We start from the raw sequence: 22,109 nt of genomic DNA on the forward strand, positions 1-22,109 counted from the left end.
CATGATAGATGTGTATAAGAGACAGATATATATTATTCACTATTAAAAGAGAATAAAATTATGGCATCTGCATGTAAATAGATGGAGTTGGAGAACACCATGCTAAGCGAAGTAAGCCAATCCTAAAAAACAAAGGCTGAATATTCTCTCTGATGAGTGGATGCTGACTCATAATGTGTTGTGTGTGTGTGTGGAAGATGGAGGAATTTTGGTCAAAGGGGAGTAAGGGACAGAGAGGGAGCATGGGAGTAGGAAAGATGATGGAATGAGCTGAACATTATTACCCTAGGTACCCTAGGTACATGTATGACTGCACATGTGGCACGACTCTACATTGTGTACAACCAGAGAAATGAAAAGTTGTGCTCCATTTGTGTGTAATGAATCGAAATTCATTCTGCTATCATGTATAACTAATTAGAACAAATAAAAATTAAAATATATAAACAATATTAGGTATGGAAGATTCTATAAGCTTACATACTACAGAACTACAGGTTACATACATGGCTGCTTGTTTTTGTAATATATATTTAACCCCCCTGGCATGATGGGGTCTAAGGGTAACTCAGTGATTTGGAGGTTGAATCAGGAGGATCATAGGCTCAAGGCCAGCATCAGCAACTTAGAAAGACCCTAAGCAACTTAGGGAGACCCTGTCTCAAAATAAAAGATTAAAAGTGTTGGGGATGTAGCTTAGTGGTTTTGCCCCTGAGATCAATCTTCGTTTTTTTCTCCATCCCCATTATCCAACTCAACCACATCCACTGGTCATATATTGTCCATGCTGTTTTCAACATACAATGACAAGACTGAATAGCAGTGATAGAGAATTCATGGCCCTCAAGCCTAAATGTTTGACATCTTGCCCTTGAATAAAATGAGCAATCTAAATGCACTACAATGACTTTTATTAGGAAAATGTGCACAAAAATCAAGTCCCAATATAATTTATAGGAAGCCAACCTCATTAATCAATTTTCAAAAGTAGACCAAATTATACATACATTGTATAAACCTGGATAAGTAGGTGATAAAAACTAAAGAAAATAACTATCAACTAAAGAAAATAACTAAGAAAAGTGAAACAAGTGGTTATATCAAGTGTGAGAAAAGACACTATGATCGGGTAGACTTGGATCTGTGTTTGAAAAGGGAGCATTTTGATGGCAGTAATGTTCTATGTCTTTGGTGGTGGTTATATGCATGTTTGCTTTATGATTGTTCATTAAACTGTGAATACAAGATTTTTTTGCAGTATTATGGACAGACTCTCCCATCACCTAATCCCTACTGTGACTGTATTTGGAGAAAGGGCCTTTAAACAGATCCTGTAAGTTAAATGAGATCATAAAGGTAGAAACCTGATCAATTTCATCATATGAAGAGGCAAAGACAGCCGGTCATCATGGCACACGCCTGTAATCCCAGCAGCTTGGGTGGCTGAGACAGGGGAATCCTGAGTTCAAAGCCAGCCTCAGCAAAGGGGAGGCACTAAGCAACTCAGTGAGTCCCTGAGCTGGAGATGTGGCTCAGTGGTTGAGTACCCCTGAGTTCAATCCCCAGTACTAAAAAAAAAAAAGAGGCAGAGATACCAGGAACTCACATAGAGAAAAGCCTATGTGAACACATGGTGAAAAGGCAGCCATCTACAAGCCAAGGACAGAGGCCTTGAGAACCCAATTCAGCTGCTACATTTGTGTGTGTGTGTGTGTGTGTTCAGCTTGATTACACAAAATGGTGGGTTTCATTGTTGCATATTTGTACATATATAAAAACATACTTTGATCAATTTCATTCCAGATACCACTCCCCTTTTACTTCTTCCCTCTGGTTGGTTCCCTTCCTTTACCTAATACTCTTCCTTCTATTTTTATGCCATCCTTTGTCCTCCCCACTAACAGTTTGCTCAAAATTATGGCCTCTGGTTACATTCATTTTTCTTCAAATAGCATAATTTTATTTGTGGCTGAATAAAACTCCATTTTTATATATGCCACATTTTCTTTATCCATTCATCTGTTGATTGATATACACCTAGACTAATTTCATAACTTGTTTATCGTGAGTTGTGCTGAGATAAACATGGGTATGCATGTATTCTAAAGTATGCTGACTTCAAATTCTTTTGGATAAACACCAAGGAGTGGTACAGCTGGTTCATATGGTTGTTCTGTTTTTCCCCTTTTGAGGCATCTCCATATGGATTTCCTCGGTGACGGTACTAATTTACAATCCCACCAACAGTGCATAAGAGTTCCACTTTCCTGCATCCTCACCAGTTATCTATTATTATTTATATTCTTGATAATTGCTATACTAACTGAAGTGAGATGGATTTTCATTGTAGTTTTGATTTGCATTTCCCTGAGGGCTAAAGATGATGAATATTTTTTCATATAGTGGTTGGCATCTTCTTTTGAGATGTGTCTGTTTTTTTCATTTTCCCATTTATTGATTGGGTTATTTGCTTTTTTATGTTGAGATATTTGAGTTTATATATTCTAGATATTCATTGTCAGAGGAGAAGCTGGCAAAGATTTTCTCCCATTTTGTGAGCTGTCTCTTCACTCTGAAAGTGTTTGGCTTTGCTGTGCAGATACATTTAAATTTGATGCCATCCCAGTAATTGACTCTTGCTATTAATTCCTGGCCTATGGGATTCTATTCAAGAAATTCTACACCTGTGTCTACACTTTGAAATATTCCCACTATTTTTTCTTCCAACAGTTGTAAAATTTTCTGGTTTTATCATTAGGTCTTTGGTGTATTTTGAGTTGACATTTGTATAGGGTGAGAGATAGTGCTCGAATTTCATTCTTCTACATAGGAATATCAAGTTTTTCTACTATTAGTGGTTAAAGAGTCTGTTTTTGCTTTATTGTGCATTTTTGGAATCTTTAATAAGAATTTTATAATTGTAAATATGTCAATTTCTGTTTTCTATTCTGCTCCACTGGTCTACACATTGTTTTTATGCCAGTTTCATTATACTGTCATGTTTTGGTTACTTTGGCTCTGTAGTATAATTTGAGATCAGGTATTATGATGGCTCCAGCATTGCTCTTTTTACTCAGGACTGCTTTATCTTTCCTTGGTCTTTTGTTCTTCTATCTGAATTTTAGGTTTTTTTTTTTTAATTCCTGTTTCTGTGAAAAAAAGACAAACAAAATAACCCTAACATTCTACCCAGCTCCTTTCATAGAAGACTTTATTGATATTTTAATGGTGAATGAATTGAAGATATATATTAACAATATTAATTCTGCCTATCCATGAATTATTGGTTTGCATATGTTGAACCAGCCAGGCAGCCTGGGATGAAACCAACTTGATCATGGTGAATAACAATTTTAATGTATTGTTGTATTTGCTAATATTTTATTGAGGATTTTTACATCTATGCCCATCAATTATATCAGTCTACTCTTTTTTTTCTTGAAGTGTCCTTATCTGTTTTTGGTATCAGGTTTCATAAAATGAGTTTAGAAGTATTCCTCCTTTTCTATTGTATGGAATAATTTGTGAGTATATGGTATTCTTTAAAATCTGGTAAAATTCAACTATAAATCTGTCTGCTCCAGGAATATTCTTTGTTGAGTGTTTTCTATTATTTCTTCCATCTCATTGTTTGTTATTTGTTTCTTAGGTTTTTAATATTTTCTTTGGTTGGGGTTTTATGACTCTTGCTTATTAAAAAATGCAAATTATTTTAATTCTTTTATTTGTTCTTTAAATTTCTATTTCATTAATTTCAATTCTAATCTTTAATATCTTTAACATTTCTTAATGCTTACTGTTTGGAGAATTGGTTTGTTTTTATTTTTATAAGACCTGAACATTTATTGTTAGATTGTTTATTTGATATTTGTATGATTTCTGTAGTTAATTTTGTTTTGTGTCTCATTCAATTATGTTCTGAAAAGATGCAAAAAAAATTATTTCAGGTTTTTTGTGCATTTACTAATACTTGCATTGTGGACTTGTGATCAATTTTAGAGATAGTTATTTGAATAGCTGAAAAGAACATGTAGACAAATTTTGGATAAAATATCGTATAGATGTGTGTTAAATCCAACTAGTCTGAAGTAAAATTTAAGCCAGGCATATCTTTGTTGATTTTCTGTCTGGATTATCAGTTCATTAGTTAGAGATGTATTGAAATCTACCACTATTATTGTATATAAGGTCAGTTTTATTTTATCAAGTAATATTTATTTTATATAATTGGGTACACTGACATTCAAGACAAAAATATTTACAATTGCTATATCTTCTTGTGGAATTGTTTCCTTTACAATATTTAATAATCTTCTTTGCCTCTTCTGATTAATTTTAGATTGTAGGCTGCTTTGTCTGATATAAGTGCTCTGTCTGATAAGAGTGGTTACTTCTGCTTCTTTGTGGATTCCATTTTCCATCCTTTTACTTTCAGCCACACATGTCTTTGACTATGAGATATATTAGATCAAAGATCTAATTATAAAAGCAGATACATATTGGCTCTTTTAGAAAAATCCAATCTGCTAATCTATGTCCTTCAATTGGAAAATGAAGATGATTTATGTTCAGTATTATTATAGAGAGATATATGTTACTTGCTGCAATTTGTTTTATTTCTCATGTTTGAATCTTTCCTAGTTCTTATTTGCATATTTATTTTTTCAAATGTGATTTATTTTTCACCATACTCTCTTGGTTGTTTTTATCTTCTTCTTCCATGTGTAGGATTCCTTTAAGTACTTTTGCAGTGCAGTCTCAGTAGGTATGAATTACTTTAGTTTGTGCTTGTCTTGGAAGGTTTCAATTTCTCTTTCAATTCTAAAGCATAGTTTTTCTGGGTATAGTAATTTATGTTGGCATTTGCTTATTTCAAGGCTTTAAACCAAAGATTTCATATCCTTATGGCTTTTAGAATTTCTTCTGAGAAATTTGTTATATTTCTGCATGGTTTGATTATATAAGTGAGTTGGACTTTCTCTCTTGTAGATTTTAAAATTATTTCTTTATTATGACTTTTTGGTATTTTTAGTTATATCATGTTTTTTTTTCCTTGTTTAGAGTTTTAAGTTCCTTCAGTGTCTCTCATTCCCAAGACTTGGGAAGTTTTCTGCTATCAATTAATTAGATAAATTTTATATACCATAAGCCTTTATCTCCTCTTCTTCTTCAAGTGCTATGGGTCTTAAATTTGGCCATTTTAGATTGTTTCAGAGCTCTTATATATTCTATTCATAGTTTCTAATTTCTAATAGAAAAATTACTGTTTCAAATTAAAACTATTACTGCCTATTTGAATTTCTGTTCCTTGTCTTCAAGCCCTAATACTCTTTCTTCTTCATGATATAGTTGATTGATGAGTTTCTCCACTGAATTTTTATTTGATTGGTTAAATTTTTATTTCTAATATCTCTGTTTGATTCTATTTCAGAATTTCTATTTGTTATGGAAATGTTTTTCAATATCCTGCATTTTCTCTGTTAGTTCATTTCATGGATCTTTCTTCACTTCATTGATTATTTTAACAATTCACTTTTGGCATTCTTTGTACGGCATGTTTTCTGCTCCAATATCTTTGGAATCAGTTATTGGAGTGTTTGGACTTTGGGAATGTTTCCTGTATTTCTATGTTGCTATTTAAAAATCTGCTGGGATGAATATGTTTTCCATTGTTATACAAGTGTCTTTTGAGAGAACTTCTTTTTCTTAACTATTTTTCCTAGTGGGGTATATCTCAGTGTCAAATTCCCACTCAACATGACCACAGTTCTATGACCAATTCCTAGTACCACTTTAAGAGTACATATTAATCACCAGTCACTACAACAACTTCAGAGCTAACCAAATACTAATAAATTATAAAACTGTACTGAAATTTTTCTCTATAAAATCAATAGTCCAAAACTGGATAAGAGGAATAATACTCTAGAATCTGCTAAAATATTAAGTATTAAATGCAACAAAATTACTATTAAACTACATAGAGCATTCAAGGAAAAATAAAAGAAAAAAAACAAAAAAAGGATATGGGGAGAGAAACATAAGTAGATAATGCAAGAAGACAAAGAGAGGTAAAAAATGAAAAAGTATACAAATGGGCACAAGAAATTAATAGAAAAAAATAACCTCCAATTAATATATGAAAGCATTTAAAAATATATGAAATTGAGTTAAATCATGCAATATCAAATAATGTTGGACATCTATTGTATCCACACAAAAGAAAATACCAGTGAAATAAAAAACTAACATTAGAGTCTTAAATTATTCCTTGCTGAGTACTTGAGATGGAAAAACTTCTTATTGGGCTTTCCAGATTTGGATTACATCAGGTTTCTGGGTGTGTAGTAATGCTCACACCTCCTTAGCTTGTCCTCTAAGTTTCTCCGGGTGTGGAGGTAGCAACCATACCATCTGTCTCCATGCTGGCTTGGGAAGCATTATATTTAGTTTCCCCCCATCTAGTTTAGCTTTCTACTTCAAAACCTGCAGAGAACTCAGGTACTGGCACCTATCCACACAGACCTCATTTTGCCCACTTCTTATTTAAATCTAGTTGGCTTCCACCATTCCTAGAAAAGTCAGGACACCAAATAACTCTCTGTAGCAACAGAGGTCAGTGTCTGTGGCCTAGTGGCCAGGTATCCTCTCAGTTAGGACTGCAGACTTGGGTGTCTGCCTGTAGAAATGATGCACAGGCCCAAAGCTATTAAAGCTCTCCCATGTAGATTTTGGGGAATGCAGAGTGTGGCAGTTCACAGTAGAGGTGTGGTGGCTCTGGCAGCAGAGGCTTGAGGGAACCCTAAGCTGATGCATACAGTGGCCCATGGCTGAGGTACACAGTGGTGCATGTGTTGCAGAGGTGCATGGTTACCAGTGTCAGAAGCATGCACCAGCCCCTGGAAGTGTTGTGCTCTCTGTTATGCTCTACATCACTCTTATTGTCAGCTGTGGGTGTGATAAGTAGCAGACATGAGCAGTGGGAACATGAGGTTAAGGAGATAATTCTATAGACTGGATCAAATGCCCTGACCCCATATGCTTTTTTTTTTTTTTAGCAATTTTCCTGAGGCCAATCTGCCCTAGTTCTTATTTAAGTCAAAAGGATATGCTTCATTTCTCAACAAACAGCCTGCTATCTGGATGAGAAAGGCAGGCTCAAAGACTCCTCCCTGACTCCAAGAAGAACACAAGTTTCCCCAAAGGAGAAACTTTTGTGACCTTTATATGAACCAGATTCCAGGGATCAAGAAGACAGGAGCAAAGTCTCCCAACCACAAAATCTGTCAGAACAAGTTCCAATTAGAACAGTAAGAGCACACTAAGGTGATCTAGTGCCTTAGTGTCTTTAGCATGTGATTAGAATAGCAAAATTCCCCTCTATGGAATAAAATTATGTACAGTGAGTCTGATGCAATCCTGCAGTCAGGCCGGAGGACTCATTCTCTCCCCGGAGAGTATCCCTTTTACTCTTTTCCATTATTTTCTAATAAAGCCCTGACTGCCACTAAATGTGACTCACTTGAAATAATCCTTCAGGCAAGATTGTCAGAATCAGTGGTCACAGACGCCCATGGTCACTTTAGCTCTACAAATCTCATTCTGTAACAGTGTATGTGTGTGTGGCGGAGGAGGTGTCTCAGCTTCAGCTCAGAGATTCTGCTACACAGCTTTCTCACACAGCCCATTTCAAAGGAATTCTGATGATGATAGTTGCTGTTATGTCTAAGAGGGATAAAGCTGTAGTGATTTCATCCTCTCCAAAGCTACATATAGGCTTAGGTATGGTCTCTACAAAATGGCTGCCTACCACAGTCTTCCACTAGCAAATTGAGAGAAGCAGCTCATTTCCCATTTACAAGATAATTTTGCAGGTCCTGTCCCAGCTTAATTCACTCTGGCTTTCTTATGTCCAAAATAAGATTCCCAGTTTTGTTTCTCCTTCTTTTTACCTTTGTTACCTTTCTGATACTTCAGGTGCGGGTTCCAGGTTAACAAATTCTTTCCTATATTCTGTTCCAGTAATTGAATGGCTGAGTCCATCCAAATCTCTAACAGTTTAATATTGTGTCTCAGGGGATTCCCTTTGTCACCCCCTTTTCAGATCAGGTGTTCTCTCTCTGTTTTGATTCCAAACTGCACAGAAGTTGAGATTTTCCCCCTATTCCACTTTGCCATTTTGGTCCCCCAAGATGGCACCTTATCTTAGACTTCCTGCCTCCTGAACTGTGAGAAAATAAGTCCCTGTTGTTTAATCCACACTGTATGTGATATTTTCTTATGGCAACTGTTATGGTTCAGATATTAGGTGTCCCCCAAAATCTCATGTGTGAGAGAACGTAAGAACACTGAGAGGTGAAATGGTTGGGTTATGTGAGCCTTATCCCAATCAGTGAATTAGTTCCTTGACGGGGATTAACTGAGTAGTATCAGAAGGAAGGTATGGTGTAGCTGGAGGAGGTGGGTACTGAGGGTGTGCCTTTGGGGTATTTATTTTGTATCTGGCAAATATCTCTCTCTGCTTTCTGATCATCATGTGAACAACTTTCCTTCACCACACCCTTCCACCATGAAGTTCAGCATCACCCTGAGACCTGAGGAATGGAGCAGGTTGCCTATGGACTGAGATTTCTGAAACTGTGAGCTCTCAAATACATTTTTCTTCTCTAAAATTGTTTCTATCAGGGCTTTTAGACACAGCAGGGGAAAAAAAGCTGACTAAAACAGCAACCTTAGCAATCCAATACTTGCACTTTTCTGTTCATACATTGAATTTCACAGTTTAAAAAATGGAGATTTTTCTTTAAATTTTTTCATGCATTTGAAAAAAGGAAAAGCTATATAGTGTCATTTTTGAAGTAAATAGAGGCATATCTATCATTGAATTTCAGGAACCTTTGCTTGCATGGACCTGGTAGATAGTGTAGCAATTTTTTCCCATGACACGTGTTTTTGTAAAACTTGCAAACTTAATGTAACTATAATCTATTAAAATGGTTCTATTTTGTACTTGCCCTTGTGTTCATTGGATGCATTGGAGTGGCTGTGACATTTCATGGAACTACTAGAAACAGAATATTAGTGATATATTTAGATTGGGTTTGATAGGATATACTTTTTAATCAGTCATTTCTGGGAATAGTTAAGTTATTGTTAGCCATCTGAAGCCAGAGTCTGTATCATGATATGAATGTTTATATCATAGCATGATAGTGCCCACCATATTATGAGAGAGAAAAATAAGTGTGAAGTGTTGGACCTATAAGGTACATTGTGAGAATTTTTTCTAGTCATCTCCTACAAAAAATTATCAATAGAGGATTCTATCTTCACAACACCTAGAAAAATAAATTGTCTCATCTAAAGAACATATAAAATTTTGAAAATATTACGTTTTTCTTTTGATGGAAGTTGTATAAAATGGAATTTATTAAAATTATTTTAAGAATTCTTCTTTGTTAGGTCAAACCTCTATCAGTAGTATAAACTATAACTATGTTATAGCTTGTGCATGAAAGACACTTGGTAAAAAAATCCCCAAATTTGACTATCATTCTATATAATTTTTATGACATTGCCACCACCGTTTTGTGAGTTTAGAAGCAAATGTTTCTTAATTATCAATAAAACAGTGTTTAATCAAGGAGGCTAAAGAAAAACTGTTTCTTCATTTTGTATAGAGAATATTAAAAGAAAATCTGGCACACCATGAGTGCCTGTGTTCGTCAGCTTTTTATGGCCAAAATACTTCAAAAGAACGTCATAAAGGTGGAAAAGTTAATTTTGGGCTTAGAATTTCAGAAGTTTGATCCTTGGTCAGCTGACACCCTTGCAGAACACCATGGTAGAAGGGTGTGGTAGAGGAAAGCTCACCAGCTCAAGGCAGCCAGGAAGCAGAGAGAGAGAAAGAGGGGGAGGGGTGGAGATAGAGACCAGGGACAGATATCATACAAGGGTACACCCCCAGTGACCTACTTGTTCCAGCTATGCCCCATCTGTCTATCATTACCACCCAGTAGTCCATTCTGAACCCTAAGCATTGCCTAAAAGCCCCATCTCTGAACCTTGGTACATTGGTGATCAGGCTTTCAACCCATGAACTTTAGAAGGACATTCCAAATCTGAATAACAAAACCTGCAGCCCCAGATACTTGAAAGGCTGAAGTGGGAGGGTCACTTTGGCCCAAGAGTTGTAGTCCAACCTAGACAACATACTAAGACTCTTATCTCAAAATGAATGAATAAGTGAACAAATGAATGAATGAATGAATGCAAACAATTTCATCATATGAAAAGGCAATCAAATATTACAATTTTATTTTGCAAAAAATTCAAAACAAAAAAAAACCCTAAAACAAAACCACCCACCATATAAGTATGTCAGGTCGACCATTAATTGTTAGTTGTTTTTTCTGGATTTTATAATATTTGGACAGTTATATAAATTTATAATTTGTAGTGATTTATTTTCTTATGAATAAATATCCACAGCTATACTAAACTTTGCATTCATAGTGCATTTTTTAAAGAGAGTTCCTTGGATTGTATAAGCTTTGGGCTTCACTAAACCTAGATCTGTCCTAGTCTAAACCATTTGATATTTAAGTACTGATTTTTCCTTTCTTCTCTGATATTTCCATCTTCCCTGAGCATAGATACCATTTTCTGTAGCTCTACATTTTTTACACAATAATACCACTTGTGAAATTACTGTTACACATTGATTAGCCTCACATTAGTTAGCATTACCCTTTCCATGAAAAGAACTATTTTCGACACATTTAATCTCAAGGATGGGATCGTCAGTTGTCTCCAATAACAAACATTAATAAATTCTTAGTAATTGCAGCCTTGTAAGTGTTTGGCCTCAGAGCCTTGTATTGTAATGACTTTGATATCTTCTTAATATTATTCATTAAAATAATTTCCTATGTCCCCCATGTTTCCACTGCTATTTTAGTTTACTTTCTACCTCAGTCTAAAAATTTTAAATATTCTTTCAGATTTTCTATTTTTATAATCTTTCCAAATATTTTATTTTCCCAATAAATTAAGTTACCTAATGGCATTAATCCAAATTAATGAGTTTAAAGCTTTATACAGTTTGATCTACTTTCAAATAGTTTCATGGAACAGAATGATATTGTACTAGCTATTAGCTTTTCTTCATTTGAAAATAACAGGAAGTCTTCAAGGTCATTTAGTTATGAAGTTAATCTACTATATACAGACATTTAATCAAACTGTCAAGAACTTGGCATCCACCTCCCTTTATTGTTTTATAAGTACTCTGTGCTCAGTACTGCATTAAGTGTTATAATAATCTGTTTTGTTACCATAATGACATGCTTAAAGCAGGCTAATTTTATAAAGAAAAGAGGTTTATTTGAATCATAGTTCTGGAGATTCAATGGCATAACACTAGGATCATCTCAGCTTTGTTTAGCCCCTCATGGCAGATGGAAGCTGTGCAAGAGAGAGGGAGCGATCACATTACTAAACTGAAACCAAAAAGACTGGGGTTCCATTGTCCTTTCTGAGGGCATACCCTTAGTTACCTCAGATCTGCCCCCTAGGTTCCACTAGGTTTCACCTTCCAGCATCCCCACATTGGAGACCAAGCTTCCTGCACATGAACCTTTTGGAGATAAACTACATCTGAACCAAAGCAGATGCTATATTACACATTGAAGAAGTCATGATATGACATTTGCTTTTAGGAGCTTAGTTCTAATCAGAATAAATGGCATATGTGTGTGTGTGTGTGTGTGTATGTAATATGACACAACTAGAATGGTAAAACTCAAATACAAAGGCAAGTAGAATGGGACAGAATTAGTCATGAATTGGGACCTAAAAGAAATAAATTTAGATTAATTCACAGGTTTGGAGAAGATTTCAGAAACAAACAAATAAAATAATAATGCACTATGTTTTATATCATTTGAAGAATAATGTTGACAACTTACTGGTATTTTCAGTTCTAATTTTGCAAGTTTCTGTACTCCAAAGCCTTCCCAAATGATCTTCCCAGAATGAGGCATTATATTCTGGGCAATTTCTTAGCTGATGGTTTATTCAGCTTTTTTGTTTCTGCAAACAGAAGAGCTGACAACCAGAACAATTAGAGGAGGAGACATTTATAAGGGGGCTCATGGTTTCAAAGGTCTCAGTCCATAGACAGCAAGTTCCATTGCTCTGGGTCCAAGATGAAGCAGAACATCATGGTGAAAGAGTGTGGTAGAGGAAAGTGGCTCAGGACATCACACCAGGAAGCAGAGAGAGAGAGCTCTCCTTACCATGAATGAATAAATATATACCCCAAAGAAAACACCACCCCCACAATGACCCACCTCCTGCCTACGTGTCTACAGTTACCATGCAGTTAATACCTACTAGGGGATTAATGCACCAATTAAGTTAAACCTCTCAAAACCCAATTATTTTAACTCTAAACTTTCTTTCTTTGGAGGGTGGGACACTTAATATCTAAATCACAACACCAACTGTACTTTTCTTGAAGCATTCAATAAACTCAAACATGTATATAATTCACTGTAGCACAGGACAGTCTTCTTCAAAATTGACTGAACCAGTACCTGGTACTTGATTCATCTTTATCTCTGGACCATAGGCATGGTCTTTCAGTAATAAACCATATAATGCATACATTAATATTGAAAAATCAATAGACTCTTTTAGTTGTGAATGACTGAATCCAACATAAAATTTTTAATCTAAAATTGAACGTACTCCTATAACTGGGAAGTCCAAGAATGGGCCTGACATTATGTATACCTTAATCAATGTGCTTCAGTGACATGATTTTGTTCTGTTTCTTCCTTCTCACTTTTGAATATGCCTCAAGTGTATACTTTTCATTGAAATAAATACGTTCTCAAAGCCCATGAACCCTATAGAATCGTATTTCTGTTTCATGGGTCCATCAATCATTTCATGGATGAATTCTGATCAGCTTGGTTAGGGTGAAGTGACCACTCTTGATTCAGTCATAATTTTTCAGGAATGGGTGAGATAAAATTATTGAACAGGGTGGGATCCTTGCTCTCATTTGTAACAGAGTATAGGGTGGGAAAGGATGGTTACTAGAATTGAATAAGAAAAAAAAAGGTTATGAAAAGAATAGCTGGAATGACCAAAATAAAAGATGTTTACTATAAAAACATAAAGCACACTAATTTATTTTAGCTACAAATGAAGAGTGGACTTTTTTTTATGGGGGAAAGAACTCAGGGGAGCTTGACCACAGAGCCAGATCCCCAGTCCTATTTTGTATTTTGTTGAGACAGGGTCTCACTGAGTTGCTTAGCACTTCACCCGTTGCTGAGGCTGTCAATCCTTTTGCTCAGCCTCCCGAGCCATTGGAATTACAGGCGTGCACCACCGCACCTAGCCAAGAGTAGCGATTTCTATGGAAAATAATAGATATACAATAGTCTCTTAGTATTAGGAAAGATATGATGAATGAAATGGTGAAAAAAATAATGGCTAATATGTACACTGTTAGTTAGGTGGGGGAAATGGCAAAATATATCTCAAAATTAAATTCCAAGTGTGAAGGTTTGAAGGACTACATTGTCCAGCACTCAAGGGTAATAGAGAAATATCTATTTAAACAATGTGAAGAAAAGATAAAGAAATTAATTGACTAAGGACATATGTGATAAGAAGAGAAACAATTCTTGTTGATTTCAAAGTAGTGCCTTTGACACATTCAGAAGGATGCAGGGGAATTTTTTTTAATGAAATTTTCTTATTGGTCAAATATCTTAAAGTGTATGTCCTCTGAGCAGTGTGGAAGACCGAATTTCAGCTTAAGTGGAAAGTGAGAGGTGGAATAAGAGAGGGGACATTATCCATATTAATCTTAGAGGTAAAGCCATGGTATTTAATGAAGGCACTTTCTGAAAAAGTCAGGCAGTATGAAATTGAAAGCTACTGTTGAGTTTTACCTGAGGGAAATCTGTTTCAATGGGGAAGAAGAGAAACATGCCCAATTGAAAGGTTCTGTGAGACAGTGAGACAGTAGTTCAAACTACTTGGCTACGTTTGGAAGTAAAGGAGAAGAAAATTAAGACAATAGTTGTGAATGTCAGCAAAGTCAGATTGATATTACATTTCAGTGAGAGGCAGTGATTAAAATGACATAAAATAAATCTCATAACAAGAATCCCATAATGGAAGGAACAGTTGAGAATCAGAGCCAAAAGGAGGGAATGTTCTTTTTCCATCTTGGAGAGAGGATGACAAGTATATTGATTCTTCAGAGCGGATACAGAAAGATGCTCTTTTTCACCACCCGAGAAGGACATTGGTGTACTGGAATTAAGAATTTGGAAAAAAAAACAGGGAATATTCCAAAATTTTGATGAAAGGTGGTGTTTTATATTTTAAAATCTTGAAAATTGCCAATAGGACATGAATACTGTTTCTGAATGCCCTAAAACCATGTAGATAGAAGGTATTGTAAAAGCTGGCTTTGAACAATGAGAAAGGGATAGTATCTCCCCACCCAGGTTCTCACACGCTAACAATCCTCCTGTAGACTGTAGAGAATTAGTATAGTGATTTTTGGTATCTTATGAGCTATACATAACATTAGGATTTATTTTGACATAATTAGAACTATGTGGAATATGATTTGCACCAATTCAGTCCCCCATACTTAACCTTACCCTCTCCTCCTAACTCCCTGTTCCCTTTCCTCTAACTACTGATCTTTCTGCTATTTACTGACATTTGTTTTGTTTTTTAATTAGTGTCTTGTGACCAGATCCACTTTTAAGTAGTTCTGTGATTTTGGACAATTTTCTTTACCCCCTCTGCTTCAGACTCCCCAGATATAAAATGGGTATAATCCTAGACTCTTGTTTAACAGGTTTAATGTTAAAAATAAGTGAGTTACTAAATGTAAAATGCTTACAAGACTGTCAGACATATACTAATAATAAATGTTAGCTTATTTTAAATATCTCTTTATTAGGGTTTAATGAAAGAAATTTTTGGATAATTATGCTGAAGAGTAACCTAAAATATAATGATATCTCAATCAATTTGTCTTTAAAAATTGGAAATTTAAAAAGATTAAATTAAATGTGCATTTAAAACCTCCCTCCAAATATAGTCCTGTTGGCTTTAAAATGAATTTTTTTCATATTTAAATTGCTTATTTACTTACATAAAGATTTGTTATAGAGTTCGTTTGGAGAGCAAACATCCCTAGTATGTAACTTGGAAAACATGACTATATAATTTCATCTTAGTTCATTAATTTACTCATTACTGATTAATTCACTTATCCATGTATTGATTCAATCAACCAAGCATTTATGACTGAATAGTCTATAACCATACAAAGGGGAGCAAGTATGCAGGTTTGTTTCCTATAAGATAACGTGCATTACAATGTTATCTAAAATTATGTTTTTATGAGATTGAAGTGTATGATTTAATTTTTACCAGTTTGAAAAAATTATGATATGCAATATGAGGGCATCTTTGAACACTGTAAGCAAGAAAAAATGTTCCTCATATGTACATTTTTTTTCTTTTTAAATTCAGGTTCATTGAACTGCAATTTGTACCAGTAAAACCCACTTTTTTAATGTATTATTTTATACATTTTTTAGAGACTAAGGAATTTATTCAAGAGTCTTAATTTCTGCTCCCCTGTTGAATGTATAAACTCCTGACCTCCAAGGAAGGGTCAAGTCTAATGCAGCCCCCCCCAAAAAAAAAAACACATTTTCTTCTTGTGGTTCCCTATAATGATTTGATGTTCTCTAAGTGTACAGGCTTTTTCTGCTTAAGAGCTGCTACCAAATGACGAGTTCTTTGTCTAGTTTATGAATTAGAGATGCTTTCTGGCTATTTATTTATTTTTATTAATTTTTTATTTATATGTGACAATGAAATGCATTATTTATTATTAATCTTTTATTTATATGTGACAGTGAAATGCATTACAATTCTTATTACACAAATAGAGCACAATTTTTCATATCTCTGGTTGTATACAAAGTATATTCACACCAATTTATGTCTTTATATATGTACTTTGGATAATAATGACCATCACATTCCACCATCATTTCTAACCCCATATTCCCTCCCTTCCCTTTCCACCCCTCTGCCCTATCTAGAGTTCGTCTATTCTTCCCATGCTTCTCCTCCCTACCCCACTATGAATCAGCCTCCCTATATCAGAGAATACATTCAGCATTTATTTTGGGGGGATTGGCTAACTTCACTTAGCATCATCTTCTCTAACTCCATCCATTTACCTGCAAATGTATTTTATACATTTTTATAAATACAAAAAAAAATGTGTAAAACAATGCTAAAGAAATAGAATATTTCCATCACACCAAAAATTTTGTGTCCATTGGTAGCTAATCCCATACTTGTAATGACAGCCCTGAGAAAATATTGACCTTACTTTAGTGCCTATTAGTTTGATATTTCTCAAATGTCATGTAAATGGAATCAACCCCATAGTGCTATTCGATGTTGGATTTTTCCATATGGCCTCAGGTGTTTGATATTAATCTATGTGAATTACTATTGGTAGTTCATTTTGAAGTGTTTATTTTTTTAACTAACATTTCAATTTGTGGGTATAATAAAATTAATTTATCCACCCTTTAATTGATGAAAATTGAATTATTTCCAATTTTGGCAATAAAGCCACTAGAAAAATCTATTTATAGTATTTTGTGAATGTATATTTCTATTTCTCTTAGGAAAATACCTAAGAATGTGATGGCTATGTCATCTGATAAACCAATGTTCAACTGCCCCAGTTCTTTTTGTTCTTTATTTTGAGACGTGGTCTCTCTAAGTTGCTGATACTGGCCTTGCTCTTGTGATCCTCCTGCCTCAATATCTGCAGTCACTGGGATTACAGGTACTTCTATTTCTTTTCATTACTATATTGTTCATTTCTTTTCATCACTGAATAATATTACAGTTTATTTACTGCTAACCTACTGAAAGATATCTTGGTTGCTCACAAATTTTGTAATTATGAAGGAAGCTGCTCTAAACATCTTTGTGTCATTTTTTGCATGGACATAAACTTCTAGCTCATTTGAATAAATATTAAGGAGCACTATTTGTGGTTCATAAGGTAAGAGCTTTTGTAAGACTCTGCCAAACTGCTTTCCAGGTGGCTGTGTTGTTTAGCATTACCACCAGCAATGGATGAGAGTTTCTGTTGTTCCACATCCTTGACAGCTGTTGGCATTGTCACTATTCTGGGTTTTGCCCATTCTCAGAGGTATGCATCGGAATATTATTGTTTGGCTTCAACCTCATATAATGAGGTTCTTTTAGGAGAAACTGTACAGAATCCGCATTATTTGTTCCTTAAATGTTTGGTAGAATTTATCAGTGAACCCATCTTGGCCTAATACTTTCTGTTTAGAAAAGTTATTAATACTTGACTTAACTTATTCAACAGATATAAGCCTATTCAGCTTGTCTATTTTTTTTCTTGTGTAATGTTCAGAGTGCATCTTTAAAAAATTTGTTTAGTTCTTCTGGTTTTATTTAATTTGTGGACAGAGTACTCCATTATTATTATTCCATGATTCCTAGGATCTGTACTGTTATTCCCCTCAATCATTTTGATATTTGTAACCGAGTCCTTTCTCTTTTGTCTTTACCTCAACTAGAGTCTTATCAATTTCTTTGATCTTTTCAAAGTATCATCATATGGGTTCATTGATTTTTTCTATTTAGTTACTTCTTTAATTTCACTGATTTCTTCTGTAAGTTATTCCTTTCCTTTTTCTTAAATTGACTTCATCTTCTTTTTCTGATTTCCAGAGGTATAAGCCTATATAATTGATCTTAGATCTCTCTTTTTTCTAATATATGCATTCTATGCTATCAATTCCCCTGGTAGCACTGTTTCCCCAGCATCTTGCAAATTGTGATGAATTGTAATTTTCATTCATTTAAAAATATTTTATCATTTTTCCTGAGATTTTCTTCTTATATCTATCTATTATTTAGAGGTGTGTTGTTTAATCCCCAAATATTTGGTGATTTTCCAGGTACCTCTCTGTTACTGATTCTCATGCAATTCCATCATAAACTGAGAGCAAACATTTTAAAAATTTCATTCTTCTAAATTTGTTGTGTTTTATGGCTCATATGTGGTCTGTCTTGGCAAAAGTTCCATGTAAGCTTGAGAAGAATGCATTCTGCTCTTCTTGGATGAGGTAGACGATAGACATCTGTCTGTTTCATCCAGTTGATTCACAATGTTGTTGAATTCATCTATCAATTTTCTGCCGGCTGAACCTGTCCATTTGTGATAGAAGAGTATTTAAGTCTTTGACTGTGATAATGGATTCATCTCTTTCTCTGTGCATTCCTATGGTTTTTTGCCTCACCCATTTTGGTGCTGTGTCATTAAGTATTCACACACCAAGGGGTGCCATCTACTCTTGGAAAATTGACTCCTTTCTCATTATATAATGGTCCTCTTTATTCCTGATTACTCTCCTTGCTTGGAAACTGTCTTTGTCTGAAATTAATATAGCTACTCACACTTTCTTTTACTTCATCTTAGTCTGATTATGTATCTTTCTCATCCATTTATTCTTATTCTGTATGGTCTCTGTGTGTTTACTCAGCTTTTTTCATTGCTGTGTCCACAAGAACTGACAAGAACAATTTTAGAGGAGGAAATGTTTATTTGGAGCTCAAAGTTTCTGAGTATCAGTCCTTTGACAGCCAACTCCATTGCTCTGGGCCCAAGGTGAGGAAGAACATCATGGCAGAAGGGTGTGGAGGATGAAGCAGCTTAGGATATGACAACAAGGAAGCAGAGAATGCTCCACTCACCAGGGACAGAATATATACCCCAAAGGCACACCCTCAATGACCTACCTCCTCTAGCCGTACCCCACCCAGCCAATATACATCACTGGACTAATGGACTGATTGGGTTAAGACTCCCAACCCAACCATATCACCTCTAAACTTTCTTGCATTGTCTAAAATATGAGCTTTTAGAACATACCTCATACCTAAACCATAACAATGTGTTATGTGGCCTTCTTATAGGCAACACATATCTACTTTTTTGATGAACTCTGACAGTCTCTTGTCTTATAATTTATATATTTACACCATTCACACTCAAAGTGGTTCTTCATATAGTTGAATTAATATCTACCATATTTGTTAGTGTTTCTCAATTTTTCCCTTGTTCTTTTTTTTTTCTATTTGTCTTCTATTCTTCCACTCTTTTTCTACCTTTTGTGACTTTCAATTGATCATTTTATTAGTATATTGTTTATACTTATATTTCCACTTTTTTAGTGGTTGCCCTAGAGTTTCTAATACACATTGACAATTAATGCAACACCACTTTAAAATAACACTATATTATTAAACAATATAAAGCTTGTTGAAAAATAAAACAACCCCAATTTGTTTCTTCTCTCCCATGTATCATTGCTGTCATTCGTTTCAATTTATATAAAATAATTTATATGCACAAGCATATGTAATTGGATATGTTATCACTATAGTTATTAGCCAACTATTATGTGTTTGATCAAATAAATAATAAAAGTTTTTACTTTCTATTGACTTTTTTCCCTCTTGGTGCTTTTCTTTTCTTTTATAGATTTGAGTTTCTGGCCCATATCATTTTCCTTTTCTCTATAGAACTTTTAACATTTCCTGTAAGACAAGTCTACTTTCAGAAAATTTTCTCAATTTTTGTTCATTTGCTTGCTTCTTTGAGAAAAATGTATTTCCCTGTTGAAGGATAATATTGCATGGTACAAAACTCTTGGAGAATGTTACTGTAGGCATATAAAATATTTCATTTCACTCTCTTCTTGCTTGTATGGTTTCCAAAGAGAAGGTAAAATTATTGTTTTAGCTTCCCTGTAGGAAAGATGTTTCTTTTTTTTCTGGATTTTAAAAAATATTTTATTGTTGATTTTTGGAAGTTTGAAGGTATTATAATTAGGGTTTTGAAAAATATTTTTGTCATTTATTGTGTTCATTTTATTCTTATGCTCCTGAATTTGTGGCTTGTACCCAAATTAATTTGAGGAAATTCTCAGTCATTATTTTTTAATTAATTTATGTATTTTAATTAGGTATACATGACAGCAGAATGCATTTTCATTCATTGTATGCAATTGCAGTTTCTCAGTCATTATTTCAAGTATTTTTTTCTGATGTTTTTCTTTTTCTTTTCCTTCTGCTATTTCTATTACATGCATTTATGCCTTTTTTAGTTGTGCCACAGTTCCTAAATATTCTGTTCCATTTTTATTTTGTCTGTCTTTTCTTTTTATTTCAGTTTTGGACGTTTCTTTTGAGATATCCTTAAGATCAGAGATTCTTTTCTTCACCATATACAGTTTACTCATGAGGCCATCAAAAGATTTCTTCATTTCTTGATCTTTAAATTTTTATTCTTTCTTTTAATTGCCATCTTTCTGCTTATATTGTCTATCATTTATATCACACTATCTGCTTTATCCATTAGATCTTTTAACATCTTAATCATGGTTGTTTTAATTCTCTGATAATTCCAGCATCTCTAATAAGTTAGCGTCTGATTGTGATGCTTTCTTCCCCCGCCTCTCTCTCTTTCAAGATGTTTTTTTGCCTTTTAGTATGCCTTTTAATATTTTCTTGAGAGAAATATGTAGAAGTAACTCCTACAAAAACAGACCTTTACAGTAAGGCGGGGGGGACTACAGAAGAAAAATAGTGTTACCTTAGATTAGGTAAAGGGAAGTGATGGGAGGGAAGGCAGGGGATGTGGAAATAGGAAAGACAGTAGAATGAAACAGACATTATTACTGTATGTACATTTGTGACTGCATGACCAATAAGATTCTGTAACATGTACACTCATAAAAGTGAGAAATTATATCCCATCTATGTATGACATATCAAATTGCATAAATGCATTCTGAAACTGTCATATATAACTACTTAAAACAAATAAAAAAATTAAAAATATACTTTTAATACCATGATCAGGAGAAGTGGATCAGAAGTGTTCTGTCCTCCTGTGATTAGGTCCCAGTCTTTTTCAAGCCCTTTGTTTTGGACTAAGAACATCACAAATCCTTCTGGGTTTCCACCCTCCACACATACACAGAGGTGGGGTAGGAGGGTTAAACTAGTTTAAAATTGGATATTTCCCAGCTCAGGTAGGCTCTGAAAAAATCCCAGTGAGTTAGGCTTTGATAAAGTAGTTTTGGCCTGAGGGCAGACATTGTTAGGAAGAACAGAATGCAGTGTCATATTTTAAAATAGTTTCTTTCCCCTTCCCTGTAAAGGAAGCACAGCACAAGAGAAATTTTGCTATGATATTCATTATGAGAACATCTGACCTCCTGGAGGTAAACCCCACAAGAGTATGGAGAGCTTTATATGATCCAGGTCTCACTGAAGCTTTTAGTTCTCAGAGTCATGCACACTGATCCTCCAGAAATTCCTCAATTATAGTTTAGTGTTTCCTACCCCAGAATTGACTTCCATGCTGGTTTCTGTTTATGGATTTTTGTTCAGGAAGTTGTGATTTTCTATATTCACTTCTCTCTAGTTTTGTCCTATGATGTAACTTATCTTATGCAATCAAAACAAGTTGATTTTTTTCAGTACATTCAAATTTTTACATTTTTTTTTTTTAGGAATTAGTGGCAACTTTCACACTTCTCATATGTTGTACCAGAAATCAGAAGTCCTTTCTTTTGATCTGTATAGCTAAGTGTTTATCAGTCACACTTTTAAAAAAAAAATTGGCTCCATCGATTCTATTGTTTATCTGTTTTTAATTTTATTGATTTCTGTTCTTATCTTTGTAATTTCCTTTTTTTCCCTTTACTTTGTCCTTAATGTGCTCACTCTCCCTTTCCTATCCTGAAGTTCATTATGGTAGTAACTTTGATCAAAAATTTGAAAGCTTCCATCTCTTCTGATACAAATATTTCAGTGTATAAATTTTCCGCTAAGGATGGCTTTAGTTGTATCCCACAAATTTTGATATGCATAATACCATGTTTTCATTTTCTTTCTTCCATTAAGAATCTTTTTCA

Source organism: Marmota marmota, unplaced genomic scaffold (assembly GCF_001458135.2).
Source record: "Marmota marmota marmota unplaced genomic scaffold, marMar, whole genome shotgun sequence".
Taxonomy (NCBI): domain Eukaryota; kingdom Metazoa; phylum Chordata; class Mammalia; order Rodentia; family Sciuridae; genus Marmota; species Marmota marmota.